A 24,744-nucleotide genomic window follows, 5' to 3' on the forward strand; every position below is an offset into this window, starting at 1 on the left:
GTTTATGTCTGGGGTGGAGTAGAGGGAAGGAAAGCTTTGGGAAAGGGCATCTTTGGACTGACAAGGAGGGAAGTGAAGCCTCAAGGGGGTGTGGAGAGACCAGGAGAGAGAGAGTTTTAGTATGGGGTGCAGGTGGGAGCAAGAGAGCAGGTTGCCAGAGAAAAATGTTAGGATTGGAGAATCTGGAACAGTTTTTCAGAACTACAGTAGGGTCTCCTCAGAACCTTTGTGATGGGGGGAAATTTCTTCTCATCTCAGAGCTCTCGGCTGTAAAGCCAACATAGTAAAGCCAAGATGGCCTCTGTGGAAGGAGGTGGGTGGTGGTTGACTGTCCAGTGCTATAGAGACAGGTCGGGATGGTCTGGTGGGAGGAGGGGTGTCTTGTCAGCTCAAGGGACCAGCCCACAGGTGCAGGCAGCACTGACTGCTGACCTCTGTGGTCAGCTTTTGGGGGCCCTGGGGAATGTGAAGATGAATACAGCAGACGTGGGCAGTGAACTCCGCTCATGTGGCACCCTAGGCTGAGAAGGGGTGTCGGGCCAGGTCCTATGCCCTTAAACCGCTGGCAGAGTTCCTCCCTCAGGGTTCCATACACCCACCCAGCAGTTTTCCAGTAATAATTGGGTCCCCCACTTGGGAGATTGTCACTTGCATGTCAATTTCTCATACTCCGTTACCTGTGATAGGTTTATACTTATTTCCCTGAATGGAGAAGTGAGTATAGAGAAAATGCTGTTTGGCAGTTGCGTCTCACACCTGTGAGCTGGTGAATGGGCATGCTCATGTAACAGACTTCCTGAGTGTGGCCCACCTACATGTGTGCTGGGAGATGGGCCTGTCCGGTGTCTGGACAAGTCGGCCTCTGGGCCCGTGGGGCCCGCAGGTGGGGAGTGCCTCTGGGGTCCTTGGAGGCACTGACCTCATCTCCCTGAGAAGTGCTGCAGGGCCCTTCGAGCCTGCACTGGGTCTCTTCCCTTTTTCCTCTCCATCCGGCTAACCCCTATCACACTCTCTCTCTGCCTCAGTGCCACCTCTTCAGACTGACCTAACCTTTAAGCTCAGTTTCTGTTGGCCTCATCTCTCGTAGAACTCACCTGTATTTTGAGATACAGTAAGTCCTCCCTTAATGCCAGTAGGTTCTTGGAAACCGAACTTTGAAACCAAACAACATATAAGCACACCAGGTCCTGGAATAATGTCACCTCAGTTTCTCTGCAGTGTTGTAACAAACGGCGTTGACGTAATCGAAGACAGCCGAGTTTGGGAAGGCTGGCTTGCCCTACTGAACAGAAAATGTGCGTTGGGTTGGGGCCTTGTGCATGGCCCTCCCTGAGGCAGGCAGTGTGCCCACGACTGAGCAGGGGTCCCGTGAATTTTGATGACTAAATAAAAGCCCAGGTGTGGTTGGTACAGTCGAGGGAGAGTAAAGGCCCGGGACCCGCCATGCAAGCACTGTGGAACTGTGGCCTGCCTCACAGTCCCTGCTGAGCCACCAAGGAACTTACTGTTTCCAGATGGAGGATAGCATTTTTTACTGTTCTTTCTGGTTGTAAAAGTAGAACCTCCTCAATATCATAATACTACAAACAGAGAAAATACCACCTCTGTTTGCCGTCACTGCCATTTTCCATTTCTATACCTTGACTTTTCTGTGAATATATATTTTCAAAACACAAATGGATTATGTGTAGTTAGGTTTGTCATGAGGTCTTTGCCCTTAATTATGCTGTCTCCTTCCTCTGCCTTCACCCAGAGCGACCTGGGTCCATGTGTATAAGTATACTTTGTCTCCTACCTGGTATGCTTGGGTTTATCTGGGTTCTTTATTCCTTTGTAAATTGCATTACAACGAACATTTCCTCCACTGGTAGTTTCAGTCCTCTGAGACACAGAAGTTTCCTTGAATCTGATGTCTGATAAAGTAGAATGCAAATTGGGATTCCAGGTTCCTGCTTTTTGACTAGGTCTGTCTCTTTGGAGTTGGCTTTAGTCATCTGATGCTTGTCATTGGTCAAAAAAACTCCAGAAATTTCCCTCTACCCCGCACCCTCCCATTACTAGGATGGGAATAGGTAGCTTTAGGTGCCTGAGGCCTTCCCCTTTAAGGGGAAAGTCCTTGGAAGTTCCTGGGCAAGGAATATTAGTAGCTACATAACTGTCCAGCAAGATGCCAGCACTGTGACTTCTGAGCAAATGTTGTGCTCAGCCCTTTGCGTTTGGGTTATTAACTCAGTCATGATTCTCATGACACTCTGTGACAACCCCACTGGCCAGTCAAGGAAACTGAGACTTAGCTGTTTAAATAACTTGCATGGAGTGGAGCTAAGCTGACCGGGACCCACGGCAGCCCGTCCTGGCCTCTGCCTGGGCCACTGGCCCACTGGCCCTCTCAGCCTGTTGACTTACTTAGGGGTACTGTGTACCTGACAGGAGGGAGACGCACTGTGTTTTTTAAAACTAGAAGCAGAAATGTTTTATCACTTTTGAGCATCTTTAGAATGAAGATGTAACTTTGTCTGGCCGTGGGTGGCAGCCTGTGGACGGAGCAAGTCAGAGGCCGTCTGGGGCCTGGGCTGGCGTTTGGAGTCCTGTGCGCTTCCTCCTTGGAGCTTCCTCCACACTTTCTTTGGCTGAGTCAAGTTTTACCTTCTGTATTTCTGTTGTGTAGCTAGACAGCTGTGAAACATCTGCTGTGCCAAGCTTGGCGAACGTGCTCACAGTGGCTGTCTGTGTATCCTGTCTGCTGGGTGCTGGGAGCCTGAGAACAGGGGCCTCAGTACCTACTGAGTACAAGTAAAAACGTCTAATAAGAAAGTAGGTCTGTTTTCTCATCACAGGGATAACGGAAAAGAAGACAACATGGAAAGAGGGACTCTCCCCCAAAATGCGGAGGAGGGGGCTCACTTTCTTAAAGACTCGGTGTCCTGGGGTGTGAGGGACTCCGCTTGTGCTTGTGGACACTGGCAGGGCGGGCGGGGCGTGGGAGACGGGCTCAGGGCAGGCAGCCTGGTTTCCAGAAGCTAAATGTTAAAGTTGACCGTGGTTTGGATGCAGATAAGAAATCCTTTGCCTCTTCCTTCTATTTGCTGTAAAGCTGTTCATTTTTGATGTTTAAGGTCAGCTGAGGGGAGCCTTTTTGCTACCAGCCTGGTTCTTTCAGTGTGGCCTGACCCCTGAATCCTGCCCTCCCACACAACTGGAGAACTTGATTCTTTCCTCACAAAGACTTCTTTCCAGCCCCTCCCTCAACCCCCCCCCCCAATACTCCATATTTGGAGCTAAGTGTTTTGAACAGAGCCTGGCTAGAAGGCATGTTAAATGTGTTCTTCTGTCCCACAAACAAAGCAGGAGCTTTAACACAAATGTGTGTGAAAGTGGAAATGTCTCCCCACCAGGAACACTCCATTTTCTTGGACGAAGAAGGTGATCAGCAGTGGTTCAAGATAATGAAGCAGAGTACAGTCAGGACGTTTCTCTGACCATCCTTCTGTGAGCTGCAGTTCAGCAGAGCCAAACACTTAAATACAAGGAAATTAAATAAGAGAAAGCTTCACATTTTCATGTTAACAAATAATTTCTTAAATGGTAGAACCTGAGACAAAGTAAACCTCAAGCTGTGCTCTCGCTGTGGAATCCCATTCACGTACCACATTGTCATGATTAAAGAAACATCCAGCACAAAGGTCGAGTCTCCAAAAGAATGCTCTAGAAAGCTGGAACCTGGACACCTGATTCTGATGAGGTGCAGCAAGATCCTTGCTTGCGTTCATTGTGGCATTTTCTGCTTGAAGCATCAACATCTTTAGGAGCATTTCAGTAAGGCTTATGAGGTGATCACGGGGACTTGGAAGTTATACAAAGAAGTGGATAGGCTGTTTGGGTAGGAAAATGCAATTCTGCTAAGTTACTTTTGACAGTAAGCTGTCACAAGCTTAGTAGATTTAATGCTTCCTTCTGGTTTTCTAGCCAGGGCCTCCACCGAAGTTTTTCCAGCCTCAGAAAATGCCAAGCCTTTTGTGTCGAGCGTCAGCGGTGGCATGCCCATTTAGGTCCTGTCTTGATGGGACTGCTTCCAAGCCTGATGTTTTCGTAGGTTTCTGCCAGAGATCCTTCACTTGTGTTAAGAAATGGACTATTCTTAGTTTACGGCATTTTTTTTTTTTAATCAGGAAGGGCCATTGAATTTTATCAAATGCTATTTTTTCCATCTTCTGAGGGGCCATATGTTTTTCATTATTTTCTGTGCTGTTTGACTTAAAAAAAAAAAAAAAACAGCCATCTGCACATATTCTATGCACTGCTTAAGGCACAGAACCCTTTCACTGGTGCATGATTCTACGTGTGTTTTTCCTGGATTTTCCTTCGAACTGCTTCTGTCGGCTTGCTTTTTTTAACTTTTGTTGCGATTTCAGCATTTCTAGGCTGTTACTGATTCTTTTTTAAAAAAGCCTCTCCTGTCATTTCATCTAAAACCACGAAGGAGGGAGGGCCCCGTGTGCCCGCCTGCCCTCTTGAGCTGGTGTTGGCACTCAGACAGGCCAACCTTCCCTGCCCAGTTCTGTGTGGGGCTGTCAAGTTCTTGAGAGCTTTGAAATGGTCTGTTGCTATACTTTGGGGTCCTGGCTGAGCTCTAGAGTTTGGAATTGCTTTACAAAGCCTGATAACTAGCTGAAATTTCAAGAGATGACAGAAAGGCTCATGACTTCTTCTCCATAGAGTTGCTGGGAGAATCTGTAACGGGTTTTCAACCCAGACCGTTGACTTCCTGTTCCTCCTGGACTGTGGAATAAAAACCACAAGGATCCCACCCCAATTTGCGTGCTTTCCCTGAAAATACCATTCCCGTCTCCCTACCCACATTCAACATTAAATTCCTCAAGTGTTCTACCTTTTAGATGTTTATGAATGGAGAACAGAGTGCCAGATGTTGTACAGCTGTATCCAATCTGCTAAAGACAGGCTTCCCAGCAAGGAATGAGGAAGTACCTGGGCTGCGTTCCAGGCAAGATTACTGGCGTGGCATGTGGAGGTGTGGCAGAGTGGGGAGGGGACGGAACGCCGGATCTTTCTGTGGAACTCTGTCCTGTCTTGCAGCTTAAAGCTGTGCCAGTCATACAGACCTCCCCTCCCCCTCTTCTTTAAGCACATGCCTGTTGTCTGAGGTCGTGCTAGCCAGGTGAGGGGTACACATGCTGTTCCAGGCCACCTAGTGATGAATATTTCAAATTGGTTTTTCTTTACTTAGGGGCAAAATTACCTTTTTTATTAGACTTAAAAAAAAATAGTTTCAGCATAAACTTCCTCCAATTCTAAATTTTTACAAGTTGCAGAGTCATACAGGCCCTGTCTGGGCAGTGTTTATCCACAGCCTGACCTTTCATCTAGAGCCCCGTGTGTGAATGGTGTAAGTGGCTGTGCCGCAGCGAACGGGCACCGTCTTGCTGGACGTAACTGACATCGTCTTCACTTTTCCCTTATAACCAAGACCTTGACAGCAGACATTTAGGTGTTTGGGCAGGCTGTTGTGGGACCATCGTTCGTGTGCTACGCATGGGGCCCGAGAAGGGAGCCCAGGACCCAGACGCTAGGATTCCCAGACGGAGAGAGGCCCAGATCTTCGCTCTCCTAAAGCTTTATTGAGGTATAATTTATATACCATAAAATTCAAACTCACCCATTTGAAGTGTGCACTGCCATATGCTTTAGATTTCGAGTTGTGCAACCATCAGTCAGTCTGTTTCATCTCCCCAGCAAGATCCCTCATTCCTCTTTAAAGTTGGGTCTTGCACCAAGCCCAGCTCTTCTGCTATGTCTCTCTAGATTTGTCTCTCCTAGACACTGAACATACGTGGAATAATATAGTTAATATTTCACTGTATGGCTGTGCTATACTATAACCTGTTTATTTGCTGATGGACATGGCACTGTTTGCACCTTTTGGCTGCTGTAAATAGTGCTACTGTGTGAACATTTGTGTACAAGTATGTGTTTGAATAAGTTTTCAGTTCTCTTGGGTTTATACCTAGAATTGCTAGATTCTATAGGAATTCTACATTTAACTTTTTGAGAAAAAGCTAAGCTTTTCCAGAGCAATTGAATCATTTTCTGTTCCTACCAGCAATGTATGAAGGTTCCAATATCTTCATTCTTGCTACTTCTTGTTCATATTTAAAAAAAAAAAAAAGGCCAGCCTAGTTGGCATGGAGCATGATTTTACTGCGGTTGCTTTGCATTTCCTAATGACTAATGATGTTGAGCATTTCTTCATGTGCCCTTTGGCAAATTGTCTCTCTTTTTTGGAGAAATGTCAATTGAAGTCCTGAATTTTTTAAATTGGGTTGTTGTAAGAGTTCTTTATGTACTTTGAATACAAGGCTCTCATCAGATATGATTTGCAAATATTTTCTCCCACTCAATAGGTTGCCTTGCTACTTTCTTTTTTTTAAAAAAGATCTATTTACCCATACAAAACTGGGGTACAGGTCAGAGGTGTAGGGGTAGTGAGAGGATTCACCAGAGACACAGTGGGGAGCAGAACAAGCAGATTGATGAAGCACACTGATGAGGGGAGCAGCGAGTGGGTCAGGAGAGGTCTGCTGCACCATGTGGGTCACCTCCGGGGCAGGGATCGGACTTACACTGAAGTGACTGTGACTAGCTTGCAGTGCTGCACTTTAACCCGTTAAGCCACCAGGCAGGGCTCTGCCTTGTTACTTTGCCCCCGTATTTAAAATTTTGATGAAGTCCAGTTGATCTGTGGTGTCATATCTAAAAAATGCACCACCAAATCCTGAGTCATATACTTACCCTGTTCTCCTCAAGAGTTTTATGGTTTTAGCACATGTGTTTTTAACTCATTGATCCATTTGGAGTTAGTTTTTGTAGTCATTATGAAATAAGGTTTCAACTTCATTCTTTTTCATGTGGATTACTCTATTGGTTCAACATCATTTTTTGAAGAGACTGTCTTTTTAAATGACTTTTATATGGTTCTATGATTAGGCTCTATATGATGTTGCATGGATCTTTTAAACTACTTTGGTTCCAGCCCCACATTGTTGCTCTCCTTAGAGGAATACACACTGTCTGACTCAGTTCATTGGCAGTATTCAGATTACCTGGCTTTAGCAGAGTGCTCATGCAGACTGCTCTTCCCAGTGGCATTTAAGAGGAGAAAGGTGTGAGACCTCTGTAGGAGTGAGCTCAGGAGTCACAGTTTGATGGGAAGGAGCTGGTAGTAGAAAAGTTAAAGACAAAAGAGTTCGTGGCTTTGGCAGCAAGTTCTTAGAGGAGTAAAGGAACTGAGTTGAGGTCATAAAACATCTCCATACTGAAAGATGCCCACCTTTACCTGATACAGTACTGACGCTGCACTCCCTCATATTAGGGTATTGGTAAAAGCAGTAGGGACACACTTGGGTTTTCATAAACTTATTATGGAGGGCTTGAAAACTGGGTTAAAATCTAGTCCAGTTAAATGGAAGCAAAGCTACTACTGGTCATTCTTTCTCTTAGATGTTGCTATTTAGATAAATTCTGCACTATTAAGTACAGCCTTTTCCTTCTGGGAGTGTGTGCTGATTTAAAATAAGCTAAGAAAAGATGGAGATTAAATTGTGACCTGAGAAACTTGGTTTATGTCTTAGTCCTATGATGTTTGAGATTCTAATTTTGTTTTGATTATCCTATCTTTACAGAGTTATTTGAAAAGGGAAGAATGATATTTTATAAAAAGTGTACATGTGTATGATTAAGAGGCGTGAGAGAGTGATGTGCTAATATAATGTGCCACTGAAAGTGGGCCAAACCCCAGCATGCATCCTGGACCCCAGGCTGCCTGCAGTGCCAAGGTCAAAACACGAGTGTGATCTTTCAGACTCTTTTTTGTGTGTCTGTATGTGCACATGTCTCTCTGTCTGGGAAGACTGAATCTCCAGTGTTAACTGTGGTTATCTCTGTGCAAGGAGGTTGTAGCAGCTTTTCTTTTCCTTTCCTTTCCATTTGCTTTTTCTGCATGATCAGACATTTTTGTTTTTTGTGCCAAAGGAAAAGAAAAGTGAATAGGGTGGAGTTGTGAATCAACAAGAACAACTGTGTTTGCATCCTTTCACAGGTTTTGATGCTGCACTTACACGTTACCACCTATACTTGGCAATTCTGGAGAATTATTTTGTGTACAAGTACCTAATTTCCATCTAAGTGAAGTAAAATATCCTTACTCTCTGTAGCTTACTTCAAATAGTGGAGGAAATAACTTGCCTATCAGTGTTTCATGCTCAATTTAATTACTGATTCAGTGACTGCTGTGACGGGCCGACCAGAGTGTTGCATGCAACTCCTTTTTAAGACATTCTCTTGACATATTGTGCTGTCAAGTAAAAAGGAATCACCACCTGAACACGTGGGGCATTTCTTTGTTATGGATTAAGATAGTGTAATACATAATGAACCAGTTCCGTTTCCGAGTCAGTACTTCACTGTAACACCTGCCTGAATGTTAAGATGGGAATGAATCCTGCCCCAGGTCCATGCTGTCACCACTATGATGGGGAAGTAGACAGGGACAGCAAGGCGCTTGCCTTGTGTGGCTCAGAGACAAGTGGGAGTCACCGCCTCCTTTCTGAGTGGTAGCACGTTCTTAGTGAGCACACCCTGATGTCCTCAGTGAGGCTGCCTTAGCGCTTTTGTCTTTGACATCTCCTTTGCTCTCTGATCCCTTTCCATCCAGAGGCTGTGATGAGGACTGCAGTCTTTGACCTTGAGCCTGGGGCTCATCCTCCTACCCCCACCCCCATCAGTTTTCTGTGGAATGACTCCTAGGTCCCATGTACCTGAGTGTCAGAGGAGATGTGTGTGTGGGGGGGGGAGGGAGTCACAGTTTTCCCTGGGATGACTCCCATCCAATGGGTATTAACAGGAGATTGCAGGTATAATCATCCCTCTGTGCAGTTACCAAGGTATAAAAAACACCTGGTATTTTCCTATCTAATGGAAGATTTTTTTAACTTCAAATTTTGAACTCATTATAGATTCACAGTGTTGGCAAAGATAGCCGTCCAGAGATGTCTCACTTTTCCCTCCACGAATTTCCTCTTGATTATATCTGTGTAACTGTAGTACAGTGTCACAATCAGGAAATTGGTACAATGTGTACAATGCAGTGTCATCACAGTGGACTGTAGCCCACTGCTACAGTCAAGAGACAGGATGGCCCTGTCACGAGGTCTTGATCGCCCCTGCTGCTTCGGGACATTCTAGTCCTCCCCAGCCGCCCTTCACCTCTACAGTTTTGTCATTTCCAGATGGTCTATAAATGAAACCATACAGTATGGAACTCTTGAGATTGGCTTTTATTCTACTCAGACAAATGTCCTTAAAGTCCATCCAAGTCATCTGTATCAATAGTTCTTCCCCTGCCCCATCCCCCATTTTAAAAGGCCAGGTTTATTAGGAAAAGGAGAACCGGGCACCTGGTGTCATGCTGGGTGGGAGATCTGCCTCCTGCCAGTGCAGACATTGTGCTGATAATGTTCATTTTTCAATGGCTAAGTGACCGTCATTAAATGGATGTGTTAGGTATTCCTTCCCCTATTACTTGGTTGTAGTTTCTGTCTACTCTAGAAAAACTGCTTCTGAGAACGTTTGTGTTCAGGTTTTTGTGGGGATGTAGGTTTTCATATCTCTAGGATAAGTGCCCAGGATAATAGCTGGGTCGTTGTCTGTACCCACCAAACTGTTACTGGAGGGTTACTCCATTTCCTGTTCCCACAGCACGGTGGCAGGTGCGGTTCCTTTGGACCACCCCACGTCCTTCATTTCACCTGTTAGTGGTAGCTGGTGGTAGCTCACCGAGGCCTTCATTAAATGACCGGCTGTGTTGACTATTTCATGTACTTCTTTGCCACCTGTGAAATGTTTCTGCATGTATTTTGCCTGTTTTCTAATTGGATTATTTTTTCTGTTGAGTTACTTGAATTGTCCTATAGTAAGGTATCATTTTCTTACAGATTTTAAACCTTTTTTTCTTCTTCACAAGCATATATATGATGTGTCTTGACATAAATCTCTGGGCTTATCCTATTTGAAGTTTGCTCAGCTACTTGAAGTTATAAATTTATGTTTTGGGGGGATGTGTTCTGTCATTTTTAAAAATACCTTTTCATCCTGTTCTCTTTGTCCTCATTTGTTCCAGAGAATTTCTCAGAACTCCCTTTAACTCTCAAGTTCCCCTTTCAACTGCTGAGATTCTCTGCTCTTTGCTTTATTAGAATTCAAGGAACAGCCAAGGCCTTTTTGGCTAGACATCTCCCTTTGGGGTTTTCTTTGTTGACTCAGGTGCCCCGTATTGGGATGTGGCGCTCTGAAATCCTATCATTATTCTCTCAACATACTTGAAAAGTAACAGATATAATTTCCCTCACAGGAAGATGGGAGATTTGCATCACATTGTCTTGACATGCATGGTAACTCAGTAGTTTTCTTGTAGGGAGGGTTTGTTTAAATATTTGTTTGTTCTTTTTTTTTTTTTTTTATAACCTTACTCTTTTGTCCAAAGCTGATCAAGATCAAGACAAAGAAACCTACTAGCCTCTGCACTGGTAGCGTGACGTGGCAGCTGGTGGTGAAGCACTGTCTTTCACAGAGTGAGTGTTAGCATTGACCTACATTAGGCTGCGATCAGTTTTATGAGTAGTGATTTTTTTATTACTGTGGGGAGTTTTGTTAGTCTTATACATCCTTCAGCTTAGCTAAGATGGAAATGGGCTAGGATGCAGCACTGCAAGCTAGCCGCAGGTATCTCCCTTCTGGACAGTTTCAGTCACTACTGCAAGGTGAGGGGAGTGTGCCACACCCTCCTTGCATCCCACAGACCTCCCTGAAAGGCTGCAAAGAGCAGCTCCCAGGCTTTCACTCCTGTTTGGCTGTGCAGTTGTGAAGCCAATGTGTGGAACTGGGTTTCTGAGGATAAGTGTGATTTCTCCTCAGTGTTGGGCCACTGTAAGAGGGCCTCACTTTGCTGGCTTCTAAGGAACAATGCTTGTCTTCTGCTTGGGTGGAACCCTGAACTGAGGAATCGAGAGGAGCAGACCAGAATGACTGCACTCTCAGTCCCAGAGAGCAGAGCACAGTGATGAGATGGTAACACGTAGGAACTAGAACTCCCTGGACCAGACTCGGAGGGACGCAGACGTTAACTTTTTTTTTTTTCAGTTGGCTAATTAAATAGCAGACAGGTGGGATGAGGCTGCATTGTAGTGGGATCAGGTAGCCACCTTGTATTGTAGATCTCAATGCTTGGCACTAAAGAGTCATGAGAATACTTGACTTTAAAATTATTTGACACCACATTGAGGAGTTCTTATTAAAACCAGCTTTCCCCTCTTGTTTTATACTCCTTGACAATAGACAATGCTGGGACATATTTCAGATATCCACGAAGACCATAAAAATACGTGAGAGTTCTTCAGTTGCAAATACCTCTTTTCCCTGGAGCAGCTTTTGTGAAGATACTGTTCTCAGTACTCTTATAATTCAGCAAATATTTTTGAGTACTTACTGTGAGCCAGTCACAGTTCTCAATGCTGGGAATTCAGTGATGAACCCTATAGACAAGAGCCCTGTCCTCGGGAGTGCAAATTTGCACAGTAGGAGACAAAATCTCAACAGTTAATCAGAGATGATGATAACATTAGCACATGGTGCTTCTTTGGACCAAACTAATAAAGTAGTTAATACTAGCATCCCTATTAAATGACAAAAGTGTGTGGAGAAATTGAAACCTTTGTGCACTGTTGTTGGGAATTTAAAATGATGCAGCTGTTCTGTAAAATAGTATGGTAATTCTTCAAAAAATTAAAAATAGAATTGCCATATGATCCAGGACTTCCATTTCTGGGTTTATATCCAAGAGAATTGAAAACAGATCCAAACAGATGTTTGGACATTCATGTTCATTGCAGCATTATTTACACTAGCCAAGAGGTGGAGGCAACCCAAATGTCCACTGACAGGTGACTGGGTAAAGAGAATGTAGCGTATGTACACAGGCTGGGATTTAACCGTAAAAGAGAAGAAAAGTACGTGTCTGGTTACAGCATGGATGAGTGTGGAGGACGCTGGAGTGAGTCAGTCACCAAGACGAATGTGGCATGACTCTGTTTGCAGGTGGAATCTAAAGTCGTCAAACGCACAGAAACACGAGTGGAATGGCGGTCACGGCTTGGGCGGTGAGCGCAGTCTCAGTTCTGCAAGATGAGTACGTGCTGGAGAGCTATGCTCAGCCATGAGGATGTATTTAACACTGAGAGGCACACTTACTCGGGGCTAGAATGATCAATGTGTTTTTTAAGCCACAATTAAAAGTTTTTCATGAGAAAAGTGTAGTACAAGTCTGGAGTCACACAGGTAATAGAGACACAGCATGTGACCCTATAGCTTATACGTCAGTCACAGTTCTAACTGCTTCAGATGCTTTTGGCAATACTAAGTACTAGGGAAGAAATAAAGTGGTGGAGGCTTTATAGAAACCATCAAGCTGGAGGGGCCTTCCCTGGTGGCGCAGTGGGTTAAAGCACAGCACTAAGAAGCTAAAGCCACTTCAGCATGAGTTCAATCCCCACCCCAGAGGTGATCCCACATGGTGCAGGCAGACCTCTTCTGACCTGCCTGCTGCTCCCCTCAGCAATGTACTTCGTTCGTCGGCCTGTTATACTCCCCACTCTGTCTCTGGTGAATCCTCTCACTGCCCCAGCGCCTCTGGCCTGTACCCCAGCTCTGTGTGCACAAATAAATCTTAAAAAAAAAAAAAAAAAAGCAAACTATTGAGTTGGAGTCTGATGGAGAAGAGTGACTCAGGCGGGACCAGTAAGCAGCTGGAACTGTGAATGCTCAGGGGCCAGTCTGAGGGGTCTGATTGGGAGGCTCTGACCAGGAGGCTGGATTTGCTTTTGAGTGCAATGACAAGTGGTGATTGTTTTAGGTAGGGAAGAGGAAGATCCATATGTCTTATTTGTTTTGATGAGTGCTACCATAACTTCAGTTGGAAAGGAAATTGAGGAGAAATTTTAGAACATTTATTCATTTCGTAATCAAACATCAAATGCAAGACTTAGCTGAGGATATCAGATGTCAGGTTTAAATCCTTGCCTTCCCCCACCCCCAGTATCTCGTTGGTTTGCTCTTTGAGCATATTTATGTGATGAATCTACAAACAAGGCCACTACGCCCTTCCATTTCTTTTTGAAAGGTACATAGTTAAAGATGATGTCAAAGGAGAAAGGCTGCTACTCAGAAGTCTGGGACCACTCCTTAAGGAGGTGGCTAAAGTCTGCCAGAATTCATCAGAGTGAAGGAAATGGATTGGAAAAGAAAGGCAGGCGTATACTGCAGGCACGTGGAGCACAGAGCGCTCAACACCATTCTGATGTCCACGAGGAAAACAAGATCCCACTGACACTGAACAAGGCACATTGTGAGGACCTGATCCACTACATGTCACTCTGGTAAAGAGCAGTCTCCAGACACCTGTGAAGATGCTAAGTGAGCCCCTGCTGCCGACTGGGCTGGGTAGGGAGGCTCTGAGCATGGCAGATTCTTAACAAATGTTTCTGAGTTAATGAAGCTTCCAATGAAATGGAGTACAGGTGTAATCTTAAGACTTAGGAGGCATTTTTCTTACAGTGTGATAGAAATCTCATTTGAAATCTGACCAGGGGCCTTTTCCCTTTTGTCTGAGCCTCAAGAGGACTTGCTGGGAGCCTGGGGTAAGTTCTAGAGATGACTTTTAACACATTGTCTAAAGAGAATTATTTGGAAACTGGATTTCATCCCTGTTTTAAAAATAACTTTAATAGCTTTTATTCTTCAGAGTAATTTTAAGTTTACATAAAAAGTGAGCAGATAGTACGGTTTCCAGAGCAACTGGAAACTGATCAGTTTCTCTATTAACATCTTACATTAGTTTAGCACATTTTACAATTGACTAACCGGTACCTATTCATTATTACCTAAAGCCCATAATGCCCAGTAGGGTCCACTCTTTGTGCTGTGTATTCTCTGGGTTTTGACAAATGTGTAGGACAGGTGCCCTTGTTACAGTATCATATGGAATAGATTTACTGCCAAAGCCCCTTGTGTACATCTCCGCCCCCCAACCCCATTTTCTTTTATTGTTCCATTATGTTTTCTGAATGTCACATCACTGGAATCATACTTTATATGCCTTTTCAGGATGGTGGCTTTCACTTAGTAATATGTATTTAAGGGGTGTCCATGCTTTTCACAGCTTGGTAACTCCATTGTCCTGTGTACAACCATGTTTTTATTTACTCACTGAGGAATATCTTGGTTGCTTCCAGTTTGGGCAGTTATGAGTAAAGCTGCTATAAACATTTGTCCAGGTTTTCTTGTCGACGTGGTTTTCAGCTCATTGGGCAGCCTTCTAGGAGTGTGAGTGCTGACTTGCATTGTCAGACTATGTTTAGCTATGTGGGGAGCTGCCAAACTGTCTTCACACAATTTTTATTTGTGTGTATTTGAAGCTGTTGCCCTCCACACTCCACCCCCAACCACATCTTCTGGCTGTGAAAAAAAGTCAGGTTTGATATAAAAAATCATTTATTTTGCTCTATCTTGAAGTTATCTAGGATAGAAAGTCTCAATGTTCTTTACTCTTCATGAATGAGGTAGAAATACGTATCTTTCAAAATCCTTAACTGTGGCTTTGATATGTTTTAAGATGCAATATTTTGAAATTTCATTAACATTAAAGAACAGCACTAGATTTTGATTAGCTTTGACATAGTGCTGATTACTATTATAGTATTTACAGGCAAGAAAGCTGAGGCACAGAGAGGTTAGGTAAGTTGCCCAAGGTCACACAGCTAGCAAGTGGTGTACAAGGAGTCTGGCTAGGATTCCAGAGAGCTGGGTCGGCCTTGGAGGCAGCCAGGGAGTAGTTCCCTTTGTCACTGCCATCAGTAAGACACAGGCCACTGTGGATGTTATGTTGCTCTGTGGTGATGAGCCACACCGAATAGGGAGAGTGACTTGAGGGTTCATATGTTGGTGGTCAGGAGGATGTTTCTGTACGTGAGTCCAGACGATGATTTGGAGGCAGTGCAGCAGCATGTGGAGAAAGACAAAGCAGCTATTTAAAAAATTCACAGTGACTGCTGTAATCCTTAGTTTATTGCCAGTTTTATCTACCATTTTTGTATTGTGCAAAAAGTCCTACCTGCCTCGCCTAGTAATAGGGACACATTCCTAAGGTAGGCGGAGACTGGGAAAAATAACATTTTTGAAGGTATCGTCTTCCAGGACACTTAGCAGTGTTTTCTCTCTGTTCAAAAAATATTTTTGAGTTGAGGAGAAATGATATTCAATCATAAAGTATTTTTATAACTGTGTTATTGATTCTAAGATATACATTTTCTTTAAGATACACATTTTAATCTCTGCAATGGGACTGCATCTTCCAATTTGGCATCCTAAAATTAGACTTGGTAGTGTTAGTGCCTTTTTAATGGGACATAAGGTTAGGTACATCCCAGAATCGATGGATTTTAGATTTTCTCAAGTATGTTATTCCGTTGTTAGTAATTACTCTAAGAAGAAAAGTTGGATCTCCTCTGCCTTGCCCTTTATAATGCCACTGTGGCTGCTTGGCCTTATTCTGTGCTTGGTATTTTATAGCCATAGGGACCAAGGCAGAGGCGGGGAGCAGGCCTTTGGACATCGGTTTGCACCTCAAACTTGATTATCCTGCACCCGAGGTGAGCTAACAGCAGTTCTGTTAGAAGTGTGCTGCAGCCTCTTAGAATACTACTTTAATGTCATTTTTAGGAAATTCTTCCTTTTGAGGATTTTAAGGGATGATTTAATCAGAAGTTGACTTTTTGGGGGCAAGAAATAAAGCACCCAAATGCACATAGAACTCAAATGCTTTGACATAGGCTCACACACACTTACACGTGTGTACGTAGATACCCACAACCACACATGTGTACACATTGTCCGTGTAACCATCACCAGATCCAGACACAGAACACTTGTGACACCACAGCAGGCCCTCCTTGCCCCTTGTGGCTTAATGCTCTCCCCACCCTGCCCCTGGATTAACTACTCCTCTGGTCTCTGTCACCACAAACGTGTTGGTGTGTTTCTGCCTCCTGTAAGTGGACTCACTGCACCTGGCTTCTGCTTGGCAGCATTTCACTCCTTTTCGTGGCCATGTAACATTCCACTGTGTGGCAGCACCACGCTGTTTCTCTGTTCATTTCTCTGTGGACACTTGGGTGGTTCCCATTTTCTGGCTATTGTGAAGAATACTGCTGTGAACATTCATATACCAGTTTTTTTGTGTGGTCCTGTTTTCATTTCTCTTGGGTAAATACCTGGAAGAGGAATTCTGGATCATGTGCAAACCCTGTGTAACTTTTTGAGGAACCGCCAAACTTTGTTGCATCTTAAAAGTGATTTTCTTGTCTGTTATTTTCAGCCTTGGGTTTAAAATGTTATTTATTTATTTATCAAAGGATTTATTTATTCATACAGAACTGGGGTACAGGCCAGAGATGCAGAGGGTGAGAGAATTCACCAGAGACAGAGCTGAGAGCAGAACAGGCAGATCGACGAAGTACACTGCTGAGGGGAGCAGCGGGCGGGTCAGGAGAGGTCTGCTGCGCCATGTGGTCACCTCCAGGGCAGGCGGGAATCGAACTCATGCAGAAGCGGCTTTAGATTCTCAGTGCTGTGCTCTAACCCGCTGCGCCACCAGGGAGGGCCCAAAATGTTTTTTATTTTATTTTTTATTTATTTATTTATTTATTTTTTTAAGATTTATTTATTTGTGCATACAGAACTGGGGTACAGGCCAGAGGCTCAGGGGCGGCGAGAGGCTTCACCAGAGACAGAGTGGAGAACAGAACAGGCAGATCAACAAAGTACACTGCTGAGGGGAGCAGCGGGCAGGTCAGGAGAGGTCTGCCCCACCATGTGGTCTCCTCCAGGGCAGGCGGGGATCGAACTCATGCGGAAGTGGCTTCAGATTCTCAGTGCTGTGCTTTAACCCGCTGCGCCACCAGGGAGGGCCATGTTTTTTATTTTTAAGGTGAACACTTGGTACTCTTTTCATCATCATTCTCTGAACATAACATCTTTGACCAATTAATTATTTAAAATTGTGCTTGTTATTTCAAAACATGGATTTTTTTAGTTGTATTAATGGTTTCTGACATAATTATTCTGTGGTCAGAGAATGATCCTTATGATGCCCATTGTTTCCATTAGAGTCTTATGCAAAATACATGATACATGTTGAGTATTTAGGCAGGAAGGGACCATGTAAAACAGCCGCTTTCCATAGCCTTGAGTGGCTTGAGGAGTGGGCTCCTGCCTGGGCCTCCAGAATTGGGTCACAAAGGCAACCACAGCTGCCCTGGGGCCCACACGTGAAATTCAGGAAGCCAATGCTGCTGCAGTGTTCTTAATGCCCAGGAAGCTGGAGAAGGAGCACGAGAAATCTGTCCAGAAAAGCCTACACTTGCCCATCCTTGCTAGCCTGCCAAGAAGAGCCTCATCAAAGGGAAGAATAAGGACCTTTGCTTCACTTCTTTGTTCCGAATCTGGCGCAGAGCTCCCCATTGGTAGAGCTGGATTCATCTTTTGAAGCCTAAATGTGATTTTGAGCTTTTTAACCTCTGCTTTATAGTAAGGTGCCTTCCAGGTTGAAAGCCAGTTCAACACACCCATCCCACTAGTCCTGTGAAATTTATTAAGGCTTTCCTTTGGACCAGTGTGCAGTCAGTTTGCGTAAGTCTCCCTCTGTGTTGAGAAGAACATGCAGTGCACAGCTGGCGGCGATGGTGAGTTGGCTGGACTGTGTCTCTCACAATTGTAAGTGCAGCATTATTTTCTGTTTGAGAAAGGAAGAAAAAGCTGCAAATTCAACCTGACATTGTTATTTCTTTTCAATTAGAATTTCTTTACACTGATTGGAAGAGTTCTTTAAACTTATTTAGACATTGAATTTTATAAACCTTACATTGCACATGAATATAAAAGGTAAAATCTGAGCAAAGCACGTTGGCCTGGATATCCCTAAGAGCTTCACAGCCAGAGCCCTGCTCCTTGGAGTCTCTCTAGTGTGGCGGAATAGAGCTGTCTTCATGCTGGTGGGGCGGCACCAGAGCGTGGTGTTTCTGGAAAGAGTGCTCCTCTGTTATCACAGAGGAGTCTTCCATTTCTGCAGATTTTCACATCAGGATTTGCTTGACCTTACCAGAAGGTGTCGGTGAAAGGTTTGAAGTAATAACTGAGCTCACACACTTTCATCAGATGGTTCTTAAATTTTGTTTTCGACAGAGACATGAAAGAGGAGCAGTAGTTCAGTTACGCTCCTGGGTAGGGTGGGCACGTCCCAGGGATGTAGGTGATGCCCTTCAGGTGTCATGGTTTACCCCATGTGCCTCTCCACAACAGTGCCTCTTAATATGGTGAAATGTGTTATGTCCATTAGGTCAAGCCAGCTAAGTGTGTTAGCTAAGTGTAGTTAACTTTAAAAAAAAAAAAAAAAAAAAAAAACCTCTAATGAAAAGAAAAAAAATCCATTTTTACATGTATGTCTATTTCTGCTTGATCTTGACGTGTGAATTCAGACTTGTTAATTGAGCATGATTAGTCATCATCAATCACCTCGTGGCTGTTTTACTCCGCTCATAGGGCCGGCCCTGTGCTCCTGGGGACAGGGTTTGTCTGCTATGTACTTTCTACTCTTTCACCTTCAATTTTCATTGGGTTTATTATAGAGCACGTAATTGAACTTTTTATTCCTGTGTTTAAGCCCATCCTTTTGAACCGGTGCTTCTTTCCATTCTGTTCATGGTGAATACGTCAGTGACTTATGACTGTGTAGTAAGATATTCCGAAGTCATCAGCTTTAAACAATGTCGGTGTACTGTCTCCTGGCCGTGATGTGGCTGGCAGCTTGGGACCAGCCTGCGAGGCTGATGCCATCCACATGGCTGGGTCTCGGTGGGGTGACTGTGCAACTCCAGTGTCAGGGCCTCCACTCTGCACGGGGTTTTCTCCACAGTAGACTTAATTCTCAAGGCCACAGGCCCAGCTGCTCCAAGCATGGTAGTCTTGGGTTCCAAGATGCAGAGGTGCAAGCCCCCTGGAGACCTGGCTGGAGACCCTGCACCACCCCACTTTTGCCACACTTTCTTGTCAGAGGAAGCCGCAGAGCCGTATGTATTCAGTGCTGGAATAGACTTTCCTTCTTGGCATAGGAAAAACTCAAAGTATTGTGGACTTGCTTTCCTGTCTAGCAAAGTAGAAAGCATGTCAGAATTTTTTCTACTCATATTTTGTGTGTTGTACTTCTAACCATTTCTTTTTCTTTTTTTTTTTATTTTTTTAATTTTTTTAAAGATTTATTTATTTATTAATATAGAACTGGGGGACAGGCCAGAGTTGCGGAGGGTGAGAGGCTTCACCAGAGACAGAGTGGGGAGCAGAACAGGCAGATCATGGAAGTACACTGCTGAGGGGAGCAGCGGGCCGGTCAGGAGAGGTCTGCCACGCCATGTGGTCACCTCCGGGGCAGGCGGGAATCGAACTCATGCGGAAGCGGTTTTAGATTCTCAGTGCTGTGCTTTAACCCGCTGCGCCACCAGGGGAGCCATCTTTTTCTTTTTTTTTAAACTTTGGCTTTATTGAAGTATAATTGACATTGACATGTACTGGGTTTTTTTTCCCCCCTCTATGTTACTCTTATCTTTTTTTGAATTATTTTTCTCATTCCGGGTTTTCTTCCCCTTTCCCAAGTTGAACCTCCATTCCCATTCTTTTCCTGCTGAAATTGTAATATGCTAAGTTAATCACATAAGCCTTTCTCTTTAGGCCTCTCAATTCTTATTTCTTTTCCTGTTTACCTGCTTTCATTGCTGTTTCAGTCCCCTTTGTTTATTCTAGGAGACATTACTGACTCACATCATCCCTTTTCTCCAGACTTCCTCCGTAAACCCGGTGCCTGTCATCCCTCTTGCCTCTCACTCTCCCAGCGTAGGTGTTTTCCTCATGGTTGAAGTTCATTCTCTCAGGATTTCCCTTGATGATGGTGTGCTAGGGCAAGCACTTCAGTGTTTGGTGGTATAAAAGTATTCTCTCACCTAATCCAGAAAGGGCTAGACAAAGAATGGATGTCACAGGAAAAGATCAGCATACCAGGGTTGAGGGGAAATGACAGAGACAGTGTGGGAGGTGGTGAGTGGTAGATCTGAGTGCTTCCTGTGTGAAATGGGCCTCCCAACAGTGTCCGTCTCTTCCCCTCTTCCTGTGGAGGTAACTGTTCTTCATGCCCTGGTAGGAAAGCCAGTGCCTGCGATTTAGTCCTCCTCCCTCATGATCTGGAACATTCCTCCCCCAGTCCTGCCTGTGTGAACACAGGATGGGCCTAGCCTGTCACTCGTATGTCATGATTTGAGCTCTGCTGCTTCACCTCACTGAGGGGCAATGTCCTGAGTGATGGAACAGAATTGTCCAGAGCCCCCAGCCATCCCTTTACTTCCACAGGAGCTAGGAAGCCCAGTTGATTTAAACTGCCACCCAGTTTTTGTGGTGTTATGACATAGGTATCGTCGTTGCTTGGGTTAAGCCACAGCTCCATGTGCTGAGTACCTGTTTAGTGAATACCAGGGCCAGGAGCCACGCCCACACTCTGCCCTCCCTCCCAGTGCCCTTGGGCCTGTCCTGCCGCTGAGCTGGGCAGAGCCCCACAGATACCCATACCTCAGCAAACCACGCACTGATTGTTAGTAAAGGGCAAGTGAAGAGTAAGAGATAGCAGTTTCTGCTAGGACTGGGTAGCCAACAACATGCAGTTGGGAGACATCTGCTTCTGCTGTTTCATCAAATTTTTGTGCAATGGGTAATTCCTCCAGTTATCACATTTGATGTAGACTAAAACAGTGAGGGTTCGCGGGTACTGCTTACTTGGGGATCATTACCCCTCAGGAGCAGTGTAGCTGCCAATTGGCTGTTTGGACAGGCGTGGTAAAGCCTGCCGGGGTTTCTTCCGTACTGACAGCAGTGAGCCAAAACACCCAGGCTCTTGGCGAATTAGGGTCTGCTGGATACATAGGTTATTACCGTAACTTGAAAATTAGAAAAGACAACTTTGAGGTGCAATATGTAACCATTTACCATTTATTTCAAGCTGCAAATTTGTTCATGTTTTAACATCTGATTTACAATTGATGAGGTGTTAGCTTTTATTAAATTTAGTAAGGAAAGCCATGGTTCTGGATTTCGTAATACAGTATTACTGCATACTTTGAGAAGTTTTTTTTAATATCAGTGGTTTTTAAATATTAACACACCATTTACTCCTCATATTCTGCCTTCAAATTTCACTACCCTGCACCCAGGGTAAGAACCTTATAACCATGTAACTGTGTTTCTCCCGTCTCAGCCCCGCGCTGTGTACACCCTGTAACATGTTACCAACCCAGCACCATTCTCACTACTTTGTTTCCACCTAAGAGAATTGTTTACTCACTTAGTGACTATCTACAGTCTTTTAATCTCTTGTTCTATTTCCGGAAGGACTTTCACATTTCTCTTAGCACAGATCAACTAGTGTTTGAAAATGTCTTTGTTACATTTTCATTGTTTCAGTTGAGAGGTGTTTGGTGCATTTAGAATGAGGATAGTAGTAATCCAGCGATTCAGTGGATGTGTCTGTTGTGGGAGAGAGCCACTGACATCTGGTTTGTTTCACACCAAGCATGTTATTGTTTTCCTCATGATGAGAACTTTCAGGATCGATTCTCCTAACAGCCTTCACACAGGCAACACCGTCTTAGCAGTGCACCCTGCTATCCATTATTACATGCCCAGTACTTCCTTTCTCAGAATTGGAGGGTCATAGCTTTTGTCCCTTCCCCTTGTCACCCACCTCCACTCTAGCCTGTGACTATCACTAGTCTGTTCTCCTCATCCGTGCCTTGGGTTTTTGCTTGTTGTTTTTTAGACTCCATGTGTCAGATCTTGCTGTATTCATCTGTCTCTGTCTGACTTGCAAGCGGATCACCACAATAGGTCTAGTTAACATCCATTACTCCCCATAATGATCTTATTTTCGCACTTTTATTTTCAAAAGATGTTTTGCAGGTGTAGAATCTTACCTGCTTTAGTCATTTTAGGCAGGAGGACTAGTCTAGCCCTGGTACCCAATCTTGGCTGGACATGGATGTCCTCTCTCAGACCCTTCACTCGACCCTCACATGCCTGCATATACAATACAGGCCGCACCCCACCCCACCCCACCCCCCATGTCGGGCCATAGACAGCTGGTGCTTGTGAAGGGCAAGGGCCACTCGCCCACACAGATTCGCTCCCGATTCTGCTTCCTGAACTTCACCGCAGCACTGTCCCAGTAAAATGGAGAACTCTGACTGCCTTCCAACACTGTTTTTCCTTTGTGGAAATGTGTTTGCAAAGCCACACCTGCTGCTTTGTGGCTACTAGACACGTTCTCTTAGATTCAGAAGTGCCACTAGAGGTGATGGAGAAGATCCCACCTTTGCGTGTACCTGTGCCCAGCCTCCCCTGTCACTTTGCAGATGAGGAACTGGGCTGGGTCGTGAAGGACCTTTCTCAAACCTACATCTGGAGGTTCAGGATGCCACACGGGAGATCAAGATGGAGCCATCAGCTGTGGTGATTCTCTGGCCGACTTGGCATTTCCGGTTAGCTTGTTTTTGGAAAGACAGCTTTTACTGAGCTGGGAGGAGCTTGTTTACTGTCTGCCCTTTTGTGTGTGCGTGCATGTGTGTAAAGACATATCCATACATTACTTCTTGCATTTAAGATAAGCTACTAGGGTGTGGGAACCCAATGGACTGTTTGTGCTTTGGGGGTGGGGTGGGGTGCTGGTGTACACCTGAAGTAGTGTGACCCTTTACCCCTAAATCATATGTAGTATTGTGAACCAGTGTTCCTCCATGTCAGTCATGCATTCACACCTGGGGTCGCCCTCATTGCGAGGAGATCACTGTGCTGCGTGGAGAAGGGTTAAGGCCTCTGAACATGGAGCCTTGTTCCAATTTTAGTGTGGCGCTTCCAGGTGGGAAGTCACCTGTGGGCAGCAGAGCCTGTCTGCAAAGTTGTTTTGGATGTAGAAAGGTACTGATAGACCTTCATAGATAACAGATATCAGCTTCAGCTGGACACTGTACGTGCTGTCTGTCAAGAGCTGTAGTCGGACAGCGTGAGAGTCTAAATGCAGCTGTGTAGAGATTATTCCAGAGTACTCCATTACCTGCTTCTGTTTATTCTTTTTAATGTGTCAAGGAGCATATTCTCTACTGATACTTTAGCCAAATGTTCTAAAAGATATACTATTACAGATACAGCTAACCATTTATACTTGGAACTTTTTTTTAACTTATGAAAATTTTTAAACCATGAGAATAAAATATGTATAAGGAATAACCATGTATCCATCAAATAGATTTAATGATTATTATAAAATTGCTTAAAATAGTTTATGCACTACTTTCTTCACTGAAGTATTTCCAAGTAAAATACAGACCAAAAAAACTACAAGTGACCCTTTGTGGTGGTGCATGGGGTTAAGTCTCAGCACTCTGAGGCTGATGGAGGCCACTGCAGCATGATTTCGATCCCTGGCCAGGGAACTGACCCACAGGGCACTGCAGACCTCTCCTGACCCGCCCGCTGCTCCCCTCAACAGTGTATTTCAGTGGATCTGCCTGTTCTGCTCCCCCCTCTACACCGCTGGCCTACACCCCAGCTCTTATATGCATAAATAAATAAAATAAATCTTTTTTTAAAAAAGTGTTTTCAGGTGCTTGTTTGCTGATAGAATTGTTGGAGCAAAGGTTCAAGAACTGCATGCTTGCTTCTGGTTTTTATTCCAGCTCGCTGTGGCTTTTGGCATTTAGTGATGTCATTCTCTGCTGGTGCTGGTATTTTCTCGGATCAGGCTAAGTGAGGTGGCCCTTAGGCCACCCCGACAAGTAGGATGAGCTGATCACAGTACTCCTGGGCCTGTTTGCTACCAGGTTGCGTCAGGACACAGCAAGGAGAGACTTGATGGGGATTTCGGGGAGAAAACCTCATGTTCAAGAGCCGCCAGAAGTAGTAGCCAGTGTATTTTTCAGAGTCTAAGAAGTACTTTCACTATGCAAAAATGCAGAGGCTAATCATTAATAAGAAAAAGATAACAGAACAACTGCCAGTAAAACCATGCTCAAGGACGATCCTTGTGCCAGCCACCCTTTGCCCCCAGTGCTGAAACTCCCTGAGAACCTTCTGGGGTGCACTTCCTCCCACCCTGCCTTCTCAGAAGGAACCCACGCCAAGAATTTGGTATTGACGTTCCCTGTGCAGGCATGTGGGCTGTGCTGTCCACGCACGGACTCCTGCAGGACATGGACGGATGGACGCACCTGCCTCCCCCCTGGCTGAGCGCTGTCGTGGACGGTGGGACCTTCCCCTGCCTTGATCGTCTCTGTTTTCTTTGTGAGGCTCTTTGGTGCGGTAGAGCAAGTCTAGCTATTCTTGGTTGTGTAGGGTTCTGCTTTGTAAATCAGTGAATATTTATAGGCTTTTTATTGAAATCACACTGCTGTGAATGTTTTTCATGAGGTCTCTGTACTAAAACCCTCTGGGGTCAACGCCCATGAGCAGAAGTGCTGGGTTGCTGGCTATATCTAT

At 44.7% G+C, this 24,744-nt stretch overlaps 1 protein-coding gene across 2 annotated transcripts in view; it reads left to right on the forward strand.

Annotated features, from left to right (window-relative positions):
• Nucleotides 1-24,744, forward strand: part of CYTH3 (cytohesin 3) — a 76,603-nt gene that overhangs the window by 30,870 nt on the left and 20,989 nt on the right. The window lies entirely within an intron of this gene.

This window comes from Condylura cristata, unplaced genomic scaffold, assembly GCF_000260355.1.
Source record: "Condylura cristata isolate star-nosed mole 26May11 unplaced genomic scaffold, ConCri1.0 scaffold00032, whole genome shotgun sequence".
NCBI classification, from domain to species: domain Eukaryota; kingdom Metazoa; phylum Chordata; class Mammalia; order Eulipotyphla; family Talpidae; genus Condylura; species Condylura cristata.